Here is a 25,560-nt window from a genome sequence, read left to right as displayed (position 1 = left end):
CACAAGTATGTCAAAATCCCTCAAACCAAGGCTCTGATACCAACTTGTAACGACCCAAAAATCATGACACATTTTTTTTTGTTTTTAGATTAATAAATCGTTAATACATATCATTCCTACAAAACCAAGGTAAAGAAATTCTAACAAAACATCATTAGACCAAAGTAATTCACAGAATGCGGAAACATGTTGTGTGTGCACTAAAATCATCTCGAGCCCTTCCATTTGAAAAACGGAGTAGATGAAACATAAATTGAAAACCATAAGCACAAAGCTTTGTGATTTCCCCAAAATACCATACAACATACAACCACATAATCTGATGCAACATACATACATATAGTCTCCATGGGTTTGAAGATTTTTGAGCATTCTAACACTCCTATGGTGTACATGCAACCCTAAATACCTTGGATCTATGTTTTCTCTATTATACATGCAAACTTGAACTTTCCATGGTATTACCCTAACTAGAATACAATCATTGATACTTGGGTAATATAAACAAGTTAAAAGACATACATTTTCATGTAGCTTGATTCCATGGACCTTAAGAGCCTAGTGCCTCAAGTGTGACACCTCAAATGGTTCACACAACATCACCAACATCTTGGAATAACTTGAGAGAAAAGCTTCATATGCTTAAATCGGCTAGCCCTCATGTGTACACACACACTAGTGCCTATTTCTTAAGTCATGGGGTCCTTATATATGGTCGCTATTAGGATTACACCATGTAACTCATGTCTTTCCACATTCTTCATGCTCCATGGGTTAAAATCTCCATGAAGTATCCATGGGTTACTCCATGGGTTTAGCTCAATATAAAGAACTATGTATCATAAGCCTACATATATAAGAATGAATGATTTACACAATGAATCCCCATATATTTAATTAGTCTCCTTTTGATCACAAAACTAATTCCAAATTAATTCTTGATCAATACTAATTAAATAATATGGTTTCATATTAATATATTAGAACTTATAACATATTAACAAATCATAAATATCCTTTCTCACAATAGTCTATCCAAATTCTTCCGATGCCATGCAACCCAAATGGACCATGCCAATCGGGTCAAGTACATACCAATTAAAGTTATGGACTTAGATACTAATCCAATAGTCTCCTACTTGGATAAGTCTAAAACTATTATTGCGTATGACTTCAAAACCCGACTAGCTATTGTAGCTCTTAAAAGCTGCTGTCAAACTCTGAACAAATCAATGACGCATCTATTAGATAAGGGGATCATATATTCCTCCATTCTAGTTATCATATGGAATGAGACATGGATTATAACTGTGTCCATTTTTTTTCTCGATTTCCGATTTATGACGACCGAATAACAAATCAAATCAGTCCAAGCTTGGCCAAGTACATCGGGGCGTCATCACTAAATCATCAAGGGGCCCAAAGATATCGCTTTTATCCCTTTAAGGTTAAAAGGAATGGATAAACTTCTACTCATATGCTTGTTCTACTACTTTTTGAATCATACACAAAGGCACGTTTTATAACATCGAGTTAGCAATGCGTTTTCGTACAATCAATGTATAACCAACTCATAGGAAACAACTCATATCTCAAGGTTTGAAGAATATAAGATATTATTGTCTCATGATAACTCGTGATAAAATCCATGAAGTGAGTCAAATGAGAGTGGGTTTAATCCAATACTCAGAACTTATGAGCACTCATGAATGTTGCAGCAACTCTTGCTATGTCCACTACCTTAGACATCTACAAACCACCTTCATGACAGTCTTGATTCATACCTACTTCTAACATATGACTGACTGTGGATGGTTTGAATAACTTAGTCATTTGGGAAGAACGACCTAGTTATTCTGGAAGTCAAAATGTGACAACCCGAAATTTCCATTTTGTACGAACATTATCTATTCAAAAGAAGCTAGTCCAGTTTCAATGAATTTCAGACTTTTCCGAATAAGTTTGTGTACATTAGGGTTTACGTTTAAGGAGATATCAGGAGAGTGGATGCTCATGGGTTTGTGAAACTTGATCATTTCAAAACTTCATAATGTTAGAGTCCAATTCCAGAATAAAAATATTTTCTGCCAAAATATTTCAGGACTATAAATAGATTTCTGAACTAAATTCATTCATTATTCACATTTCCAACTAGAGAAAAGCCATATTCTCTCTCACGGATCTTCGGGTTTTCATCCCAAATCGTGAGTACACTTATCTAGTTGTGTTATAATCTTTGTTTTATGCTTTTTAACATAGATTACATGTCTAATATATGAGATCCGGGAGTTTACCGCCCAAGAACGTTCTTGGGGAGTAAACTCCAAAATGGAGCTTTAAGGCTATCTAGTCCCAGTTCCTTGTTAGACAACTAGTTTAGCATATTATGTAGGATCATTTGAGGATAGAAATCATTCAATAACACCAAGTTTTAGGAGTTTACGGCCCAAGAATTTCTTGGACCGTAAACACCATTTTCAAGGGCAAAATGAGCCTTAATCACCCCCTAAGGCTTTAGACTATTACCCTCAAATACTTGTAGCTAAAATGGGGACTAAAACACATCAAAATCATCCCTAAAAGGGAGTTTACGGCCAAGAAATGCTCTTGGGCCGTAAACTCCAAGTAAAGGCACCAAAGTGTGCCTAAAGTCCCCCTTAGCCTAAATCAAAAGCCTAGAAATTATCCTACTTGTGCAAGGGACTTAAAAGAATTAAAACATCCACCCCATGACATTTTACGACCGTAAACTCTAAGGGGTATGGTCTTTAGGCCGTAAACTCCTCAAAAGAGTGTTATCTATGCCCTAAACTACCCAAAGGATTAAACCACCAAGCTAGGCTTATTCTAGAATTCATTTAGCACCTTAAAACACCCAAATCCACCAAGAGTGGAGTTCACGGCCGTAAAATCAAGGGTTTACGACCGTAAATTCCTTGTGTGGGGTTTTATGGGTAGTAAACTCCTATACAAGGCCCTTTAGTGCATTAAACCCCTTTTGCCTTGCCCCATAACAACTTAGATGCAACCATTAGGACCTATAACACTTATACAAAGTGTTTACATGTTCCTAAGTGTCCCAACTTATTTCATTAAGTTATTATTTGGCTAATTAGTTATATATATATGCTTATTATATGATAACTAGGCTCGTGCGTGTGAACAAGTCTCCGTTTGCCACCTAGCACGGTATCCGACACTACAATCCAATCCACTCACCACAAGTGAGTTCATACCCCTTTAATTAACCTTTGAAATGCTTTTAAATGTTTTAAATACTTTATGGGGGGGGGGATACTAGTTCAATGCTTATAGTTATTGAAATCAATCACATGTGATTGATAACTAGAAAACCAATGATTTTATCACTGTTCAAACTGTTTATCAAACTGCTTTACTTCGAAATGTTTTACAAATCTTTTACTTATCAAATACTTTTATTTAAAATTTGTTATACTTCTTATAAATTGCATGCCCATATATGTATAGATATATAAGCAATGTTTAAAGGGCTTAGGAAGGCCATCCGCCCTATTTCCTTTTTCTCGAGTTGGATGTGGTGTGGTGGGATTTCGGGTGACCATCCGAAGGTCGTTTCAATATTAGTTATATATCAAATATACATATATAGACATAAAAGTACTTCCATATTCATGCGTACTATACACATCACTAGTAAGTTACCATCGGGGTAACACAGGATCATACTACTACAACTTCTAGATCAATGAGTCAGTTCATTCATGAGTCTATACATTACATTACTACGAGAACATATACAACTATACTAGAAAGAGAACATATACAACTATACTAGGAAGAGAACACATACAACTATACTAGAAATAGAACATATACAACTATACTAGGAGGAGAACATATACAACTATACTAGAACGAGAAACATTACATTACATATACAAGAATACGTTAACAATTGTGATCCACTGATCGGAGCATGCCTTAAATGTCATGGCCCGAGTTGTAGCCAGAATTATCTTCGAGGGAGAGCGTGAGTTTGCTTATAGATATATACTGGATTGACTATCCTACACCTTGCTGCTAGCTACAGCCGGACCTGTAGGTCTGCGGGTGCCAAACGTCATTCCGTTATTACGACCATTCGTATGTCGTTGTTACCAGTCGATAGTATGGTGCAATTATCACATTATACCTTAATATAAATCCGGTTTAAGGTAGTTAGTATAGCAGTAGTTCCTATAATACAAAACTACAGTACTACAATGATTTACCCATTACATATTTTTAGTGATAACCTCACTTAAACATTAATGTACAAACTATATTTGTTAAATGATAGTTACACTTGGGAAATTACACACTTTTACAACAAACGAGCATACAAAACAGTTAAGCCTTGGTAGAAGGCTACTTTAATAGAAAATATAGGTTTTTCTGAGAGATTCAAACTTTTACAAACACTTACATACATTTTACAAACTTATACTTGAGACACGTTCAAATGTTTTGATAACAAACACCGACACTAAAATACTTATGAACTCACCAGCTTAATGTTGATAAACTCTTTCAAAATAACTTGTAGTCTCAGGTCATCAGTAGACAGGTACCGATGCCAGCTTTTGAGAAGATGGAGCGCATTCAAGACTCATCATATTATTTTGATTTACATTATATTTTTGGTGTCTAAAACTGTACAGAACACGCTTGTATTAAAATTATATATTTAATGCAATGGATGATGTTGTTTGCTTATTTACATTTACTGTGTTGTGATACTGTACATGACGTCCTCCGCCCAGAACGTTTCCGCCGTTCTTGGTTTTGGGGTGTGACAGATTGGTATCAGAGCATTGTTTATAGTGAATCAAGTATATCAACCCATAAAAGATATACTAAACTATAAACCCATTAGGGATTAAAGCACTCTGACCCAGAGTATATACTTTAAATATTAAAATATTTAATTAAGTATACAAGTCTGCATTCATACTAAAATCAGTGTCACAATGACAAGAACAAAAGTATTACGATTGTTAAACATCACAAGTGAGCTCGGGGATGTATGGCCAGTCCTGGGAATGGCATAGCCTGATCAACTATGCTGGTCCGAGGAGTGATTAGGATATGACCTAGAATGGTTGTGATGTGTTAACAAGTCTAAAAACTTACCAACAATACCACAAGAAGATCAGTAGAACTTAAACTTAAAATACTATAGGTGTATTTTGTACTACTAGTTACATGTATACTATATTCTTATACCTCTCTTCTCGCATAGATTTAAATGGTTGGATTCCATCACGGCGACCCGTACTTTCCAAATGAAGGCAATGTCGGGTGGATCGAAGAAGAGCCCGAAGATGAGCATCCAATCCCTTTGGATGATCACCTCGCAGAAGGCTTTTCTGATGGATCTGACTCAGAGCCTGAAGTCAACAACCTACCGCTAGTAGGTCAAGCCCCGAACAACAACCCCCGACCAGCTTTTCCAGGTCCTACTCCCTTGTGGGCAACCAACTTGAATCGCTGGAGTGATGAACAGGGTCAACCCTTACCATACTTTGGGGACCGAAGCTTTTACAACGTCAATGAAGGTGGTTCTGCTGACCGAGCTCTGCCCGTCATTATCCGCAGAATAGCTCGTAATGTTGAGCAAGGTCGAGCAGCCATCGACCGGGTCATGGAGATTGATGCCAACTCTGGTGTCAACACAGTCCGCATCCGCCGTCTTGAAGAAGACATGGAACGGACCCGGAGAACCAATGAAACCCTACAGCAACAGCTGGCTGCCTCACGAGCTGAAGTCTTAGAACTTCGAGCCCGCCAGAGGGCTCAGGAGCGACACCTTCAAGAGGTGTTTCGTCGAGTGTCAGACCTCAGGACTCGCCCGAGAAATTCCCATCGCCGTTAGATCATGTCTAGTACATCTCTGTCTTTTGGTTAAGGAATAGTCTTTAACATATGTGCTCTAAGTAGCACTTGTTTGTAAAATATTCCTAACTTTCAGTACTCTATTTAGAAATCTAAGAACTGTCAAACTTTTCTGTATGGTATGATGTAAGACCTACTGATAGGTCGATTTTCCCTGAACTTATTACATCAGTAATACCAGTATTATTGACATCTATCGAATCTGTGGGAAAAATCTGTACATTTGTGTTTCCTACAAATATTCTTTGTTGCGATCTCAAACACTCATTCAACTGTTGGGCTATGGTTAGTTAGTCCATGTGTCACTCTCACGTTGCTTACAAATTGATTCTTACCATCTTTCTTATCTTTATAAACTTATAGCTGAAAGATGCCTCCTCGCAAATCTCCCAGGAATAACCCTGCACCTCCACCGCCTCCTCCGCCTCCGGTCATCGATACTGCAGCCCTGAATGCTGCCGTAGCTGCAGCAGTGGCAATTGCCATGGCTCAGTATCACTCATCTGATGCCAGCAGAGGTGGAACCCCTGTGGAATCAATTCCGGTTGAAACCCCTGTGCGCTCGAGAGAGTGCTCCTACAAGGATTTCACCAATTGCAAGCCGAAGCCTTTCTATGGCACCGGTGGAGTCATTGCCCTCTCGCAATGGTCCGAGAAGACTGAATCAGTCTTCGAAATCTGTTCATGCCCTGCTGCGAGCAAAGTAAAGTATGCCGCATGCACCTTTGAGGGAAAAACCCTGACGTGGTGGAACGGCCACGTTAAAGCACTAACCCTTGTCATAGCCAACGACATGGGCTGGGAAACGATGAAAGACCTCATGATTGAGGAATACTGCCCGAGGGGCGAAGTCCAGAAGTTGGAGCAAGAGCTTTGGAACCTGATTATGAAGGGCACCAACGTAATCGCTTATACTACCCGATTCAGCGAGCTGGTGGCCCTCTGCCCCAATATGGTTCCCACTGAAGGGAAAAAGATCGAAAGGTACATATGGGGGCTAGTGCCTCCGTATCAGGGGAATGTCCTAGCATCAAACCCCGCTACCTTCGATAGTGCCAAGCGACTAGCACAGCGACTCATTGACCATGGAGTCAAAACCCCTGCAACAACAACCACCCTAACCATCCCGGAACCCTCCAAACCCGCTGACACTAAGCGGAAATTCTGGGATGAAAAGAAGAAGCAGCAAGCTGCTAGAAAGCAAAAAATTGTGGCAGTGCATGCCGCGGTAACCCCTACTGCTGCTACTGCTCCGGGGAAGCAGTATTCTGGAAGTTTGCCTAAGTGCAACAAATGCAACTTCCACCAAAATGGCCCCTGCCGTGAAATGCAGTGCTCTAACTGCAACAGGAAAGGACACACCATCCGTTTCTGTAAGTTCCCGGCACAACTGATCACCCAGGTCCCTGGCTCTGGCGCGAGCCCGACCTACTATGGATGTGGCGAAGCAGGCCACTTTAAGAGGGACTGCCCCAAAGCGAAGAATGCTGGAGGAGCAGGGAGGGTACTAGCTATAGGCCACGGGGAAGCAGTTGCTGAACCGACAGTGGTGACTGGTACATTCCTCCTCGATAACTCCTATGCATGCATTCTGTTCGATAGTGGAGCGGAGCGAAGCTTCGTAAACCATAAATTTGCTCGCATGCTTAAACAACCACCACACGCACTCAAAGAAATATTTACAGTAGAAATGACTAATGGAAAAACTGAAAGTACGAATAGCATATACTTAGGTTGTACCCTAACTCTAGATAACCATTCATTCCCAATCGACCTCATGCCGGTCTCAATAAAAAGCTTCGACGTTATCATCGGCATGGATTGGTTAAGTCTTCATCGCGCCGACATCATGTGCTACGAGAAAGCAGTCCGTCTAAACCTTCCGTCTAACGAAACTCTTATAGTCTACGACGATAAACCTGGTGCGAATCTTCGTATAATATCAAGTATTCAAGCGCAAAAGTATCTGCGTAAAGAATACCATGCATTCCTTCCTCACGTCGTCGACACGAGCCTCTAAAAGAAAGAACTAAAGAACATTCCAGTAGTGAGCGACTTCCCCGACATTTTCCCCGAAGAGCTACCTGGATTACCTCCGCAACGGCAGGTCGAGTTCAGAATCGACTTAGTCCCAGGAGCTACCCCAGTAGCCAAGTCGCCCTACCGCTTAGCACCAGCTGAGATGCAGGAACTCTCTGGTCAACTTAACGAACTGCTCAGTAAGGGCTTTATAAGACCAAGTTTCTCATCTTGGGGAGCACCGGTTTTGTTCGTTAAGAAGAAAGACGGATCATTCCGTATGTGTATTGACTACAGAGAACTCAACAAAATGATGGTCAAGAATCGTTACCCTCTGCCTCGCATAGACGATCTATTTGACCAACTGCAAGGGGCGAATTATTTTTCCAAAATTGATCTGAGATCCGGATATCACCAGTTACGAGTACTAGAGGAGGATGTGCCGAAGACAGCCTTCCGAACTCGTTACGTACATTACGAGTTCGTGGTGATGCCATTCGGATTGACCAATGCGCCCGTAGTCTTCATGGATCTGATGAATAGAGTATGTCGACCTTACTTGGATCAGTTCGTTATCGTTTTCATTGACGACATCCTGATCTACTCCCGAAGTAAGGAAGAACATGGCGATCACCTGCGACAAGTTCTAGGGACATTACGAAAGGAGAAACTTTATGCGAAGTTCTCGAAATGTGAATTTTGGATCCGAAGAGTCGAATTCTTAGGACACATGGTAAGCGAAAAGGGAATCCACGTGGACCCATCCAAAATTAAAGCCATTGAGAACTGGTCAGCACCCAAGACGCCTACAGAAATTCGTCAATTTCTAGGTCTCGCTGGCTACCATCGCAGATTCATTCAGAACTTCTCCCGAATAGCAAAACCCCTTACAACCCTGACCCAGAAAGGCGTGGCCTTTGACTGGGAAGAGAAACAAGAGAGAGCGTTCCAAACGCTCAAGCGAGCCTTGTGCACCGCGCCAATACTATCCCTCCCCGAAGGGATAGAAGACTTCGTAGTCTATTGCGATGCATCGAATCAAGGGCTCGGGTGTGTTCTGATGCAGCGAGGTAAGGTCATCGCCTACGCCTCGAGACAATTGAATACACACTAGGTTAACTACACGACCCACGATCTCGAACTAGGAGCAGTGGTGTTTCCTCTGAAGATCTGGAGACATTACTTGCACGGAACGAAAAGCACTATCTTTACCGACCACTAGAGTTTACAACACATTTTCGATCAGAAGGAGCTCAACATGAGATAACGACGGTGGGTCGAGCTACTCAGTGACTACGAATGTGATATTCGTTATCATCCGGGTAAAGCCAACGTAGTAGCAGACGCCCTAAGTCGGAAGGAATATTCTGGTCGCAAAGTCAAGTCATTGTCAATAACCATCCATTCACACTTGTCTAAGCAAATTCAGGTGGCCCAATTTGAAGCCATGAAACCTGAAAATGTGACGAGTGAATCCCTTAGAGGAATGGACAAGAATTTAGAAGCCAAGGGTGACGGAGCCTTATATTTCATGAACCGGATCTGGACACCGAAACACGGTGGTTTCCGAGACTTGGTCATGACTGAGGCGCACAAAACTCGGTATTCCGTCCACCCAGGTTCAGATAAGATGTATCTGGATCTTAAAAAGCTATACTGGTGGCCTAATATGAAAGCAGAGATTGCTACCTTCGTAAGTAAATGCCTTACTTGCGCAAAGGTAAAGGTCGATTACCAGAAGCCCTCTGGTTTATTGCAACAACTAGAGATTCCAGAATGGAAGTGGGAGCGGATCACTATGGATTTCATAACCAAGTTGACCAAGACAACGGGTGGACTTGATACCATATGGGTCATCGTCGATAGATTGACCAAGTCTGCACACTTCCTGCCTATCAAAGAAACTGACAAGATGGAGAAACTTACGAGAACATACATTAGGGAAATCGTATGGCTACATGGTGTACCTATGTCCATCATCTCCGATAGAGATAGTAGGTTCATCTCCAGATTCTGGCAATCACTACAACATTCCTTAGGAACAAGGCTGGACATGAGCACAGCCTACCATCCACAGACCGACGGACAGAGTGAGAGGACCATCCAAACACTGGAAGATATGTTGCGAGCCTGCGTGATTGACTTTGGGAAGGCATGGGATACTCATTTACCCCTTATCGAGTTTTCCTATAATAACAGTTATCACATGAGCATCAAGGCTGCTCCATTTGAAGCCCTCTACGGCCGAAAGTGCAGGTCTCCTCTATGCTGGGCTGAGGTGGGTGATACCCAATTAGCCAGGGGGCAAGCTTCCAACAGTACTCTCACCAGTCCGGAGATCATTCGGGAAACGACAGAGAAAATCGTTCAGATCCGTGAACGATTAAAAGCCTCTAGAGACCGACAGAAGAGTTACGCTGATAAACGAAGAAAACCTTTGGAATTTCAGGTGGGAGACCGAGTCCTTCTCAAAGTCTCACCCTGGAAAGGCTTGATACGCTTCGGCAAGCGTGGGAAGCTTAATCCGAGGTACATAGGGCCTTTCGAGATTCTTGCAAGAGTCGGCCCCATAGCTTACAAAGTCGACCTACCTGACGCACTTCGTAACGTACATTCTACATTCCACGTATCTAACTTGAAAAAGTGTCTGTCCGACGAGACTCTTGTAATCCCACTCGACGAGATCGAGATCAACGAGAGCCTCAACTTCGTGGAAGAACCAGTAGAGATCATGGACCGTGAGTTCAAGCAGACGAAGCAAAGCCGTATCCCTATCGTGAAGGTTCGCTGGAACGCCAAGCGAGGACCGAAATTCACTTGGGAACGCGAGGATCAGATGAAACTGAAATACCCTCATCTTTTCGCTTAATTGTTTGTAACTTCTTATTTAATTAAATTCTAATTTCGGGACGAAATTCCTTCTAACGGGGGGATGATGTGACAACCCGAAATTTCCATTTTGTACGAACATTATCTATTCAATAGAAGCTAGTCCAGTTTCAATGAATTTCAGACTTTTCCGAATAAGTTTGTGTACATTAGGGTTTACGTTTAAGGAGATATCAGGAGAGTGGATGCTCATGGGTTTGTGAAACTTGAGCATTTCAAAACTTCATAATGTTAGAGTCCAATTCGAGAATAAAAATATTTTCTGCCAAAATATTTCAGGACTATAAATAGATTTCTGAACTAAATTCATTCATTATTCACATTTCCAACTAAAGAAAAGCCATATTCTCTCTCACAGATCTTCGGGTTTTCATCCCAAATCGTGAGTACACTTCTCTAGTTGTGTTATAATGTTTGTTTTATGCTTTTTAACATAGTTATTGAAATCAATCACATGTGATTGCATTAATCACATGTGATTGATAACTAGAAAACCAATGATTTTATCACTGTTCAAACTGTTTATCAAACTGCTTTACTTCGAAATGTTTTACAAATCTTTTACTTATCAAATACTTTTATTTAAAATTTGTTATACTTCTTATAAATTGCATGCCCATATATGTATAGATATATAAGCAATGTTTAAAGGGCTTAGGAAGGCCATCCGCCCTATTTCCTTTTTCTCGAGTTGGATGTGGTGTGGTGGGATTTCGGGTGACCATCTGAAGGTCGTTTCAATATTAGTTATATATCAAATATACATATATAGACATAAAAGTACTTCCATATTCATGCGTACTATACACATCACTAGTAAGTTACCATCGGGGTAACACAGGATCATACTACTACAACTTCTAGATCAATGAGTCAGTTCATTCATGAGTCTATACATTACATTACTACGAGAACATATACAACTATACTAGAAAGAGAACATATACAACTATACTAGGAAGAGAACACATACAACTATACTAGAAATAGAACATATACAACTATACTAGGAGGAGAACATATACAACTATACTAGAACGAGAAACATTACATTACATATACAAGAATACGTTAACAATTGTGATCCACTGATCGGAGCATGCCTTAAATGTCATGGCCCGAGTTGTAGCCAGAATTATCTTCGAGGGAGAGCGTGAGTTTGCTTATAGATATATACTGGATTGACTATCCTACACCTTGCTGCTAGCTACAGCCGGACCTGTAGGTCTGCGGGTGCCAAACGTCATTCCGTTATTACGACCATTCGTATGTCGTTGTTACCAGTCGATAGTATGGTGCAATTATCACATTATACCTTAATATAAATCCGGTTTAAGGTAGTTAGTATAGCAGTAGTTCCTATAATACAAAACTACAGTACTACAATGATTTACCCATTACATATTTTTAGTGATAACCTCACTTAAACATTAATGTACAAACTATATTTGTTAAATGATAGTTACACTTGGGAAATTACACACTTTTACAACAAACGAGCATACAAAACAGTTAACCCTTGGTAGAAGGCTACTTTAATAGAAAATATAGGTTTTTCTGAGAGATTCAAACTTTTACAAACACTTACATACATTTTACAAACTTATACGTGAGGCACGTTCAAACGTTTTGATAACAAACACCGACACTAAAATACTTATGAACTCACCAGCTTAATGTTGATAAACTCTTTCAAAATAACTTGTAGTCTCAGGTCATCAGTAGACAGGTACCGATGCCAGCTTTTGAGAAGATGGAGCGCATTCAAGACTCATCATATTATTTTGATTTACATTATATTTTTGGTGTCTAAAACTGTACGGAACACGCTTGTATTAAAATTATATATTTAATGCAATGGATGATGTTGTTTGCTTATTTACATTTACTGTGTTGTGATACTGTACATGACGTCCTCCGCCCCAGAACGTTTCCGCCGTTCTTGGTTTTGGGGTGTGACACAAAACATGCAAGGTGAATCACAAGAATAATCGAATCCAATATGGTCTCAGAACTTATGATTATAAATAGAACACCTTTTATTTATCACCATATTGATTACACATTATTCATTGCATACTGTTTCAAATTATAAACTTTATACTTGAATTAAAACACTAGTTGTCTAATGCTCCAAGCATGTATACTATGTTTTCTAAACACTAGTCATGCCATACACCAAGTATGCACTCTATGTTTTTCCAAACATTAGTTATGCCATACACCAAGTATGCACACTAAGTTTGTCTATGTTCTTTACTTTGTGAAATAGACCGATTGAACATAATTCCAATGATTCTCATTTTACAATCCCAAATCCTTACTGCAAATGCAAGAATTCCAAATTCCTACCATTTACCAAAATCTGTTAGATTTTAAACTTATATGCATTGATCCTCTTGTAATGATTATGCACAAAGTCACAAAGACTTGTCAACAAACATTACAGAGTATTCCATCAGAGATCACTCCATGGAAACGAAGTCTCAAATTCAATGTACATTGCTTTGAACATCCTTCATGCATTAAGTTTCCTAATCTTACACAGATTTAATGAATAACTTCCACCTATGTGAATATTTCCATATTCTCATTTTGACTATCACTTCTGAACAAGAGTTGCCTCTTTTCAGAATATGTCAATATGGTCGTCTCTAAAAATTTACACCATACTTCCAACTATCCCTGAGCAACCAATCTTTGGTAAACCTTTGATTGTCCTCGACAATTGCTTAATCATTTTATTCGTATCCAATTCTAGACTTTTCCCCTCTTAATTCCCTGAGCATTTGGAAAAATTGGGAAAGGACGAATATTATAGCACATGTAATCGATCCTATATCCGAAGCATATGGGACACGATTCATGATGTCTCACATAAAGACATGATACTAGACCAGTCTTTTTGCTATAATATTTCTATTTCTATTTGCCAAGTTGGCATAATTCAGATTATGAAAAGAGATGCCGTAATCATAATAGAATTTTAGAACGCAAATATCGGACCAATATATAAAATTTCCTTATGTTGAGCCATTCCAACATAAAATTCATATATATACCCTTGACTAAAGATGATTAAAACCTTAATCTAAGATTTTAGAATTGAAATGAAGTATAATTTCCTCTCCCTTAATTATAGCAAAACAACTTTTTCCCAATTGAAACTTTTGTTTTCTAAAACTAACATTGCTAACTTGCAACAGTTATCATAATTATCATGCTCCCACTAACATGAGAATTTCCAACATAACACTTATTCTCCCACTAGCTTTGGCATGTACTCAGAAATCAGCTGGACTTCTAGAGATCAATACTTCATTAACTTTCTTACTAAAGTTCAGACTTATGATATGAGATGCTTTGATAAAAACTTTCAAAATCATACAACTTTCCTTAGATATCACAGATGTGTGTCTAATCAATTTCAGAACTATGAAAAGGGATGTCGTAATCATAGTCTCAATTGTTTAGACCTTTGCCATTCCTCACAAGTCCGTGTTAGTGTCTCGGTTAACCACACACGCTCCACTAACGACTTTGAGAATGCAAATATCACAATTGCTATCTAGCTAAAATCTACTTAATGTAAGTGTTTCCTCACCACCATTTTCATGAATCGGAGAGAAACCTTATGACACTTAGAATTTATGGTGTATGTGTTCCTATCCATGTGAATTTGTCAAAACCATAATCTCAAGACAAGGTTAGTGACAAATCCAAACTCATATAGATTGAACTTGTGCAGTCTTAACTTCTTGCCACCTGGCAGCACAAGGGCCTGCCATTGCTTCCAAGTTCTTGTGCAACCAATTGAGAACTCTCAGCACTCATATGCAAAGCCAACTTTAACTGGAATGGGCATGGAAATAGGAATATGTCAACACGATAGGTTATAAACCTCAAGTCAGTGATAAACTACAGGTTTTACTCTTGATTAGATCTTGAAATTTTTTCAAGATCTTTAAGACTCCCACTGTCCTCTTGACATATAAGACTCTCTTGCCAAATATTCAAGAGATAGTGTGGATTCTTATCAAGACAAACACTTCACACAATTGGCTTAAGTTGGTCTCTATTTTATCAAAAACATCACAAATTACGAATTTCAAATGTGTCACTCAAATTACAATCTCGGAGTATAACTCTAAGACTTGTTTTGGAATGAAATATGACTCATCTTCTTGATTTAACCACTTCAGCAACTCATGACTCCTCTTCTTAGCCATAAGAATGCACTAAGATGTCCTTAGAGGACTAATTGTGATATGATTTCTAAATCATTAAGATGATCACAAAACATGATACTAAAGTACTCTCCCATCTTTTCAAATTTGAGAAACTTTTATCTTTCTGCCTAATTTGATTCTTCTCATCTGTCCTGCCATTCACTGAAAATTTTCCAATGTATCATAATTACATTTAAACTTGTAAGTTTAACCATATTTGCTAACTTTTAGTACTTCATAACGAATAGCGTTATCGATCTTTTGTGGTGGACTTGACCAGTGCACGAGAATGTGTACTCGATCCCTTAGTCCTTCACTTGACTCACATATACATGTGAACAAGGAATTAGTCTTAATTTTCCAAAGCTAAAAGTTCTCTTTCATCATACTATACAACTTGCTTGATTCCAAGTTTCGGTCCAATTGAAACCTAGGTGATGAGAATCTTTCCTTATTTGGTAAATTTAGACACTACCACAAAAGAAAGAATCAAATTCATATTTCCGATATTGCTAGAAACATACAAACATCAATTTTCCATAAATGCCATTGCAAGAACATATAAAATAAAGTAAAACAAAATTTTATTTATTTATAAATGCGAAAAAAGCTTTTCCTTACAATGCAACTTTAAATGAAAACTATGCTATTACATATTTTCTAGCAATCTATCATAACTCCTAAGTAGTAGCTCAAGAATTTGATCTTCGAACCATGCGATTGAAATCCATCTTCACGATCAGATTCAACATACTCTTCCTTTAAGTTTCCTTCCCTTTGCTTGATCCTGCCATACATCAAAATGTATTAAGAATCTTCAAATAGGAACTTAAAAGAGTTAGATAGTGGACTTACCTGAAGCAGTGTCAAACTGTTTGACTTGACCTTCTCCCAAATCTTTAAGGTAGTTAGGGCAGCTTCGCAATCAATGCCTCTTCCTTTTGGCAATACAAACATATGGACTCTTTGGTAATGGTACGTAGGACTATCTCAGACTTAGCCTTTCTCTTTACCATTTGGTCAATCGAGTTGACTATGGCCGATCCCTTTCCATTGGGAAGAGAAAGCTTTTCTGGATATCCAATTTTACCAATTGTCAATGTCCATTGTAGTTTGGGAAGTGGATCTACTAATCAAATTTGCTTTACCATAGCTCCAAATCATTGTTGATTCAGCAGCACCAAGCAAATAGATAAGATCATTAAGGGTCATGTCATAGTCTGTTACATATTAGTCCTAAAGGAAACTCACTATGTGACTTAGAAAGTGATTGAACAACCAACTCTCTCAAAACTTTGACACCCAACTCTCCCAACTTGTCAATATGTGACTTCATCTCCAAGATGTGAGCACACATAGACCTTGCTTGCCAATAGGGCTTGAGTGACCTTGAACTTGTGGGTTAAGGAGAATAATTGGAGGAGGTGGAGGGAGTGAAGAATGATTTCTGGGACATCATCTTCATTAAGAAAGCTTGTTTCAAGAGTTTTGGGAAGATCATAATTGTCTGAACTAGACATCTTTTGGGAGATATTCAAGATAGTTGATTTAAAGTCCTTAATATAACACCCAATATGAAATATTAAAGCTAGGACCCAACACAATATTTTATAAATTGGAAGAGGGATGCCGTAATCCAAGCTATAGAATATTTGAAGGTAGGAGAATAACGATTCACCAATTTCCACCATGAAAAACAAAATAATTTATTAGGTTTTCATTGGATTTGAAACTCCTAGATCTTTTGAGATTCATTGAACTTTTCAATGGCATTTTCAATCTTGATTGTGCCTCTCAAATTTTGTGACTGGGATGCTGAGGATCACAAAACAAGGGGTGAATAACCATGCAAATAGTTTCCATAAACACAACTCGACGAGTAGGTTCCATAAACAATGCGGCTTGATTAGTTTCTACAGGAAGAGTTGGGGCCTCCAACTCGACGAGTTGGTCTTAAATGATGTATAAAAATTCTTGAAATTCATTCCTGGGAGTCGGGATGTTACACTTTCTTTGGAACTTCGTCATGTGCATCACTTTTGCCAATAAGACCCTCAGTGGGAGTGATCTTTATTTCTTCATCATCTTCCCTTGACTTTTTCTTTGAAATACTCTCTCCAGTTTGTTTACCACTTCTCAATGTCACCACATTGACATTTGGGTTCTTTTCGGTTTGAGAAGGTAGTTTGCCACGGGACTCTAACTTACTTATAGATGTAACTATATCTCTCATTTGTTCTTCAAGGTTGGAGATACAAGTCCTTGTATCTTTTTGGAATTGTTGGGTACTAGTGGCTAGGGATTTGACAATGTCTTCAAGAGATATTCTGAAGCTACTTGGTTGGGATTGAGGAGATTTTTGGTGATGTGGAGGAGGTGGTGGGTTGATAGTGAGGTTGTGGATGTTGGTAATGGGGTGGTTGTGGTGGGTAGGAAGGTCTAACCAAAGCATTTTGAGGCAATGGTCTTGGATTGTAGCTCATATTAGGATTTGGCTTCTAACTTGAATTGTATGCATTTTGGTAACAAGACGGTTTGTTGTGGTAGTTTTGGAACTCTCCCGTGGAATTTACATGTTCCACATCTTCTTGAAGAATGGGACACACATCCCTAGGGTTCCCCATTGTTGCACATATTCCACAAACCATCACTTGTGGAATTTGTCCCATGGCTAGCTTTTGGACAACAAATTTTAAATATTTGATTTGAGACTCTAGGTTCGATGTCACCACTTCGTTGACTTTGTGTTGTGTGGCTCTCTTCATGTCTTGGCGCGTGCCAAAGTGTTGGGAGTTTGCGGCTATGGTGTTAAATTGTTTTTTGTGGTGTTTTGCTAAAGGCATCTCCACCACTTGAGGCATCAAATAGTCTTCTCTCCATTGGTAACAATCCCTCATTGAAGTGTTGGATGAGGAGTTGTTCCGTAATTTGATGTTGTGGACAACTATAGCATAAGTTGTTGAACCTCTCCCAATAATCAGGAAAAGTCTCATTTTGACCTTGGCGAATACCACAAATCTCATTTCTAAGACTTGAGACTCTTGAAGCGGGCTAGAACTTGTAAATAAAAGCTCTTGCCATGTCGGTCCATGAGTTGATTGACCCCGGTGGAAGATAGAATAACTAAACCTTTGCTCTATCGCCCAATGAAATGGGGAATGCACTTAATTTGATTTGGTCATCGGTTGACCCTTGTGGCTTCATACTAGTGCAAATGACGTGGAACAAGTGCTTATGTGGGTCTTCATTCTCCACTCCATAAAAAGCTGGAAGATGATGGACTAAACTTGACTTCAATTCCGATCCTTCTTCCTAAACGGGGTAATTGATACCAGTTGGAGCTTGTGTAACATCGGTTTCCATCATTTGCCTTAAGTTTCTTTCGGGAGCTTCTCCTCCACCCCCATTGCGGTTGGGTTTATGATGGGTGGATTTTGTGGTAGGGTGGTGTTCCAGGAATTTCTTGGCGACGGTTGGGGCTAAAATCGGGTTTGGTGTCACTAGAGGAAGTGGTTTCAATTTCAAGGTCCCCGTGAGGGTTTAAAGTTTGACCACATTCTAGTCTCTTTTCCTTCGCCTAGTGCCTTGCTTCTTTTTCAATTTATGGATTATTTATCAAGTCACATGTACGTTAAGATCTGGGCATAGAGAAACAAATTGATTAAAAATAAACCAATCCTCGACAACAAGCCAAGAATTGGTGATTTTCGAGGCCATCAAAATTAGTAACCCTAAATCTTTTACACTAAAATAGTGTATAGTGGTAAAGGGGTCGAATCCATGGAGATTGGTTCAATTTTATAACTCCATGAAAAATCTCTTTGCAAAAGTACATGTAAAATGACAACAAAAATTAAATTGGGGGGTTTTGATCTTTTTGAAAAACTTAAATTAAAACTAGCATTAAACTAAAACTTAAATGGGCAATTCAACAAAAACAAGAATTTGATATAAAATCAATATGAGAAAAGTGGTTGACTTAAGGTTTCCTCACTTTGTCTTTTGATGAACATATCATTAGAATCCAATGGTGTAATACTTGTTTTAAATCCTTAATTTGGGTATAGTAATCCAAGAAGCTTGAGATTACCTAGTGTTTTCTTAGTTGTTAAAATGGTTAGATGAGCTCTTAACACTTTCCTTAGTCAAATTCACAATTTCCATTAATCATGTAATTAGTGAAAGTCAACTAGCATTAAGAACCAAAAAGTCACCAAATCCAAAAGGAGTCAAATGCTTTCACTACCATGTTGGAGAAAATGTTTTTATGATTGTGTAAAGTAAAACTAACACAAAGACCATTTGTTGCTTGCTAATTTGAGGATCATTTACTTAATCAAGAAATTAGCCAACTACTCACTACAAACACATTTAAAATCATGAATAAAAACATACAAGTAGTGATAAGATGTTAAAACACAAAACATTCCTATAAAGATTCAAGAACAAGTTCATGGAGTCTTCAACATTCAAAGGGTTTCACCAAAGTCGACCAAGTTTTGTTTAGCCAAGCATGGCTAAACTCAAGAAAACAAAGTTAAAGTAAAATGTACCAACCATTAAGCAAGATTTTGAGAAGAGAAGATGATGTGGCACACCAACCTTCCCTATATAGTCTTCAAATTGAAATTCCGAAATGGCCCCAACAGAAATTCACGCGGTCCGCGTAAGGATTCAATGTTGGTCGCGTGAACTAACGGAGTATGAGGCTTCTTTGAGTATTGGGCCTGCACAACTTAGCACATTTGGCCCAGTTCAAGTCCAATCATCTCTTAACCCTTTATTCTACAATTTTTCTTCATTTTAAGCCCAATTTGTCTTTTCAAAATTCTCCAAAGCTCTCATAATCGCCCAATCATCGATTCCCGCACGTTCGAAAAATACTTCCATCTTCGTTTAATTAATAGACCATCTTCTTCCATGCTCCATGCATCTAAAGCCCATTTTTGCATCACCTCCACTAGATATTAAGCCCAAGATGCTTGTTGTCCTCCAAGTCCAACAACTTTCCATACATCCCGAACATCCCCGCTCCGTTAGTCTCCAAAAAACTTCAATTATGCTCACAAAACTAGAGAGTACCCGAAATGGTCATAAAATAACAAAAAGGAAAATAGACATGGAAATTAAATAAAATATGAATGAAATATACTAAAATAAACTATAAAATGAAGTAAATAAAATAAAAATATGAGAAATCCACTCTCTTCCTCGTGAAACGAGTGAGGGTTACAACAATCTTGGAGAAATATTGGATAAATCTCTGATAATATCCCGTCAAACCTAAGAAACCCCTGATCTATGAGGGAGACTTTGGAACCTCCCACTGCATCATGTTCTCAATCTTTTCTGGATTGACCAAAGTCATGTTTTGGTTAATGAGATGCCCCAAGAACTGGACCTATCGTAACCAAAACTTACACTTCGAGAACATGGCATACAGACGTTCTCGCCTCAACACTCCCAAAAGCTCTCAAAGATGCTCCTCATGCTGTTCTTTGGTCTTGAAATACACCAAAATATCATCTATAAAAACAATAATTGATCGATCAAGCATCAGCTTACATACCCGATCCATCAAGTCCTTAAACATCGCAGGCACATTGGTGAGCCCAAATGGCATCACTACGAACTCGTAATGGCCATAACGAGTCTGAAATGTTGTCTTCTCCATATCCTTCTCTTTAACCCTCACCTGATGGTACCCATACCTTAGATCGATCTTAGAGAACCAAGATGCACCCTGCAAATGATCAAAGAGGTCATCAATCCGTGTAAAGGGATAACGGTTCTTCACCATCAACTTGTTTAACTCCTGGTAATCAATGTATAACTGGTGTGAACTATCCTTCTTCTTGAAAAACAATATCGGTGCTACCCAAGGCGAACTGCTCAGTCTGATGAACAGATTTCCTAGCAACTCCTAAAGCTGAGATAATAACTCTTGCATCTTGGGTGGTGCCAAATAGTACGCCACCTTGGCAATCGGAGTCACACCTAGCACTAGGTCAATCTTGAACTCAACCTGCATCTCGGGAGGCACAATGAGTAAATCCTCCGGAACCACATCAACAAACTATCTAAAAATTGGCACATCTAAAACTGATACCCGCTCCCCAACCCGAGTATCAACTACATAGGCAAGATAACCCATACACCAATGTTGAATATACTGTCGCGCCCTGGCCGATGAACAAAACCCTGATCCAACCCTGGTACCCTCTTCATAGATGACCAGTTCTCCCCCTAGGGGTTCGAACTATCACTCTCTGATCATGTAGTCTATCACAGAACAAAACCTGCTCAGCGAATCTATTCCCACTATCACACATACATCACCTATTGGAATACGAATCAAATCAATCGAATAAGGCACCCCGAAAATCTCCATGACACAAAAATGATACACACTGAATGCAAAAATAACATGTTCATTGGCGATAGAAACCTACAACGGACACTCCAACTCGCTAAGGGTCAGAACAAAATCGATACTAAAAGACCGAGACACAAAGGACCGACTCGCACCCGAGTCGAATAAAACGAGTAGGAAAAGAATTCACTAAGATGGTACCTATTAGAAGCATAAAAAATCATTCCATAAAATAATCGACAAGATGATAAATAGAAACATACCAGTAACGACGTCTAGTGCCACCATGGCCTCCTCTGCCATGAGCTAAAAAGCACGACCTCGAGACCTCGGGGGCTCCGTCCTGCCCTAGCTCCCATCAGTGATCCTTAGAGTAGCCGGCGTTGGAGCTTACATCGGTCTAGAAGTAAACAATGGGAATTTGGCCTTCACATGGCCCACCTGGTCATAGTGATAGCAAATCCTGGTGCTCGGTACTGGAGCCTACTGACGGTAATCCTTGGCGTAGTGCCCCCTTGTCATATTTGTGGTAACCAGATGAAGATCGACAAATACCCTCATGAAGCTTGCCGCACTTACCACAAGTGTGACCCCTATACCCTCCAAACCTCGAATTAGCAGGCTTGAACCGCTTTGCCACACGTTGCGTCTGAACCGGAGCCTGCCTCCGTTCTTTCACTTGGACCTCCATCTCAATCTCCTGCCTCGTCGTGGCCTTTGTAGCTCCACAAGTGTACCATAGCGCTGAGTAGACACAAACTGGAAGATGTGTGTGTTGAGCATGCTCAAGTACTGAGTCATCTGAGTTTGCTTAGAAGTAGCAAACTCATGACAACATATAGCTCTCTCCGCAATCATCTTGGTGATATATGTTACCGACTCAGTCCCCTATATCAGATCCAAATACTCCTGAGCCAACCTCTCCCGCTCCACCAATGGAGCATATCTCAAGCTGAACATCTCACATAATTGCTCCCAACACATGGCAGACCTCTGCTCTAGAGTGTACGAGCTAGTCACCAATCTCCACCAATCCTTTGCTCCAGACAGAAGAAGGTTCAGAGCACACTTGACCTTCTGGTCACCTGGGCAAGATCAAGTAAAGAAACAACTGTCACAACTGTAAATTTTGAGCCACGTAATCTATACATTCAAGTTAATGTGAATCAGAAACTTCAAGTAAATACATTACGCAAGTACTACAAGTAGTCATCAAACAATTGGAAAACCCTAGAAGTTCTTGTTAAGTCTATTTTGGACTAGAACTTCCTTATTGGATCCAAATGGACCAATAAGTTTCCAATTGGACTATCATGGGCTTAGAACCCTAATTGGGCTCTAATTGGACCCACTCTTATTTATTTTAACATTTTAGGTCATGTTGGGCCTATAATGAAATGAATTGAAAGCTTTGATACATGAATAACCTAAACTAGTCCAATAAAAATATAAAAATCATACTACATTCTCTTAAGCATAAAACACACTCTAACTAACTCAAATATTGGGCTTAAGGGCCAAAAGGCCCAAAAATCTTTTTTTTTTCCTTCACATTCTCGGCCCAAAGGCCCAAACCCAAGAGGATAAGAAGAGAAGTTGACTTTGGTTGCCACCTCACTATTACCCATAGGACTTCCATGCATTACTTCCCATGCTTCCATGCATATCACTTCAAGATCACATCTCTTCTTCTCTCCTCTCTCACTCTCGGCCATACACACATACACCCACCAAAAATCTCTCAAACACTCTCTAGATCACTCAAGAACATCTCTTCCCCTCCATCCAAAATCTCGAAAATTTGGAAGCATTCAAGAAGGTTCTTCCACAAAATTCTTCATCTAAGGTAAGATCATGCATAGATCTATGGTTTAAATTCTTTTGTTATCAAAATCCTCTCCTAACCTATGCAAAAATCGTGATCTTGCACCCTAGAACCATCTCAAACTCGAGATCTTCATCAAAGGGAGCTTAGGCCAAAAATCACTTCATTTTCCTTCCATTTTTCCTTGCAAAACCGAGTCAACACCCCAAGGTGAGATTCATACCCCTATTTTCTGTTTTTATGAGTTTTGTGGGGGGGGGGGGGGGGAATACAAGTGAAAGTGTAGATCTATATGTGTTTGTATGCCTTGTATGATTTCCATGCTTATATGTATGCTTATATGTGTTTTAATGTTGGATCTAGCCATTAAACCCCTCAAAACCGAGATATAACTTATGTTTTATGATTTTAGCTTCAAATATATTTCTACATATAAAGTGATACAAGAAAAATAGCTAAGTGGTTAGCAACAATTTTCTTTAGGCTAAAAACACACATTTTGGGCCAAAAATGTGAAAAATACAAAATTAAGGGCCCAAATTGACATTTCACAGATTCTGATGGATGAAATGTGCCAAAACAGTTTCCATAAAACTATTTCAGGAATTATATTCAAATAGAGGATTAAAAACATAAATTTCAAGCTTATTGGGCTAAAAATGAAAATTTCGGCCCAAGGAGGCCCATTATGCGAATTTTTCTGTTTTGGAGGGCCAAAACTGTGAATTTCTGTAAAACAGTGGACTATAAGTGTCCCAAATCCTTTTCAAAGGTTTAAAATGCTTTTTAAATTTAAAAAGGACCAAAGTTGCAAAAAATTTCCAATTTGGGCCAAAATTGTCAAAATTGCGAAAAGAAGGGCTAAAACCGAGAAAAAACTGCATTTTCAGGGACTTAAACTGTTTTCTATGAAAAATATGCTGGAAAATATTAATTTCAATAATTTTTGGTGTTAAAATGTCAAGAAAAATAGTTTAAGGACCAAACCGGGAAATATTAAAATAAAAGGGTTGAAAATGTAATTTTTACAAATAATGAGGGGCTGAAAACAGAAATATTTCAAGGCTAATTCAATATGTACAATTTGATCAAATAATGACACCGCGACTATCGACGAAATACAACTCATTACAATACCAAAAGTCGTTGTTAAACGAATTGGCTCGGTCTCGAGCCAATGGAAATCTACAACTACTAACTCTTCGACACTACGAATCATACAAATAACGTTTGGTAATACATATACATACGAGTGTGCACAGACGTCTACGCACCATCTTCGGGCCCCAAAAGTGTAAAATCTTGCTTGTTGGGCCTAGCTAGCCCAATGACCTGATCTTAAGGCCCGAAGACACATATTTTCTACGAAGTGTTGAGTTTCACCGACTTGGCACAACGTAGAGTGACTTTCAATGGCTTGTACCACTGGTCCCCAAGGGTCCTTGGTATTGCTAGAAGAGTCTGCATATTTTACGAGGCGGGTCGGGGACCCCTCGCACGCATATTTCCCCAACCGGTTAATGGAGTCACCGGGGTCTTCGTGACCTCTTTCTCTTCGGATGTGGGACTACACCTTGTCCGGGCGATTGGATAACGCGATTAGTACTGACGACGCCTTCGGGAATCGTTAGTATATCTACAAACTGGGCGTTTGCGTAACGCGGGTTTGTAGTAAATAATCCTGCTCGAGAACCTTCCAACGTCGCCTGGGACTGACACTGCTATCTTCGTAATGGTTTCAACGCAACTTAATGGATTCCAAAGGAACTAGGGGAACATCGGGTTTTCCTAGGGTTTTCAATACATACAGATTTGAAATGCATACATCTTCAATGAACATTTTTTTTTACAAGTATAGAAACAAACAAGCATACCTATGGATCTTCACAAACGTTTTCAAAAGCTTTTCTTTTCAGAAAATATCGGATTTTCTGGTGGTTTTTCAAGCAATACAAACATTCGATTTCAAACACTCCTTATGAACTCACCAACATTTCATATGTTGACGTTTTTCAAAATACTTGTATTCTCAGGGAACCAGTGAATCAAGGGAAATCTTATTCAGTGACGGTTGCAATTTATTTTCGAATGAATGGAACGAATTAATTTTTGGGAATGTAATGTTTAAACAATGTATGACATGTAAACACTACTGGTTGTACTATGTAATGAATGGTGACGAATGTTGTTATGTCTCATATATATTCAATGTTGTGGTATGCAATTGAGTCACGACAGCCCCCGGACGTTTCCGCCGTCTGGTTCGGGGGTGTGACAGGTTGGTATCAGAGCTTTGTTTATAGTGAACT

This window comes from Lactuca sativa, chromosome 9 (assembly GCF_002870075.4).
Source record: "Lactuca sativa cultivar Salinas chromosome 9, Lsat_Salinas_v11, whole genome shotgun sequence".
Classification (NCBI taxonomy): domain Eukaryota; kingdom Viridiplantae; phylum Streptophyta; class Magnoliopsida; order Asterales; family Asteraceae; genus Lactuca; species Lactuca sativa.
The sequence above is the reverse complement of the archived record's forward strand: the minus strand, read 5'-3'. Positions refer to the sequence as shown.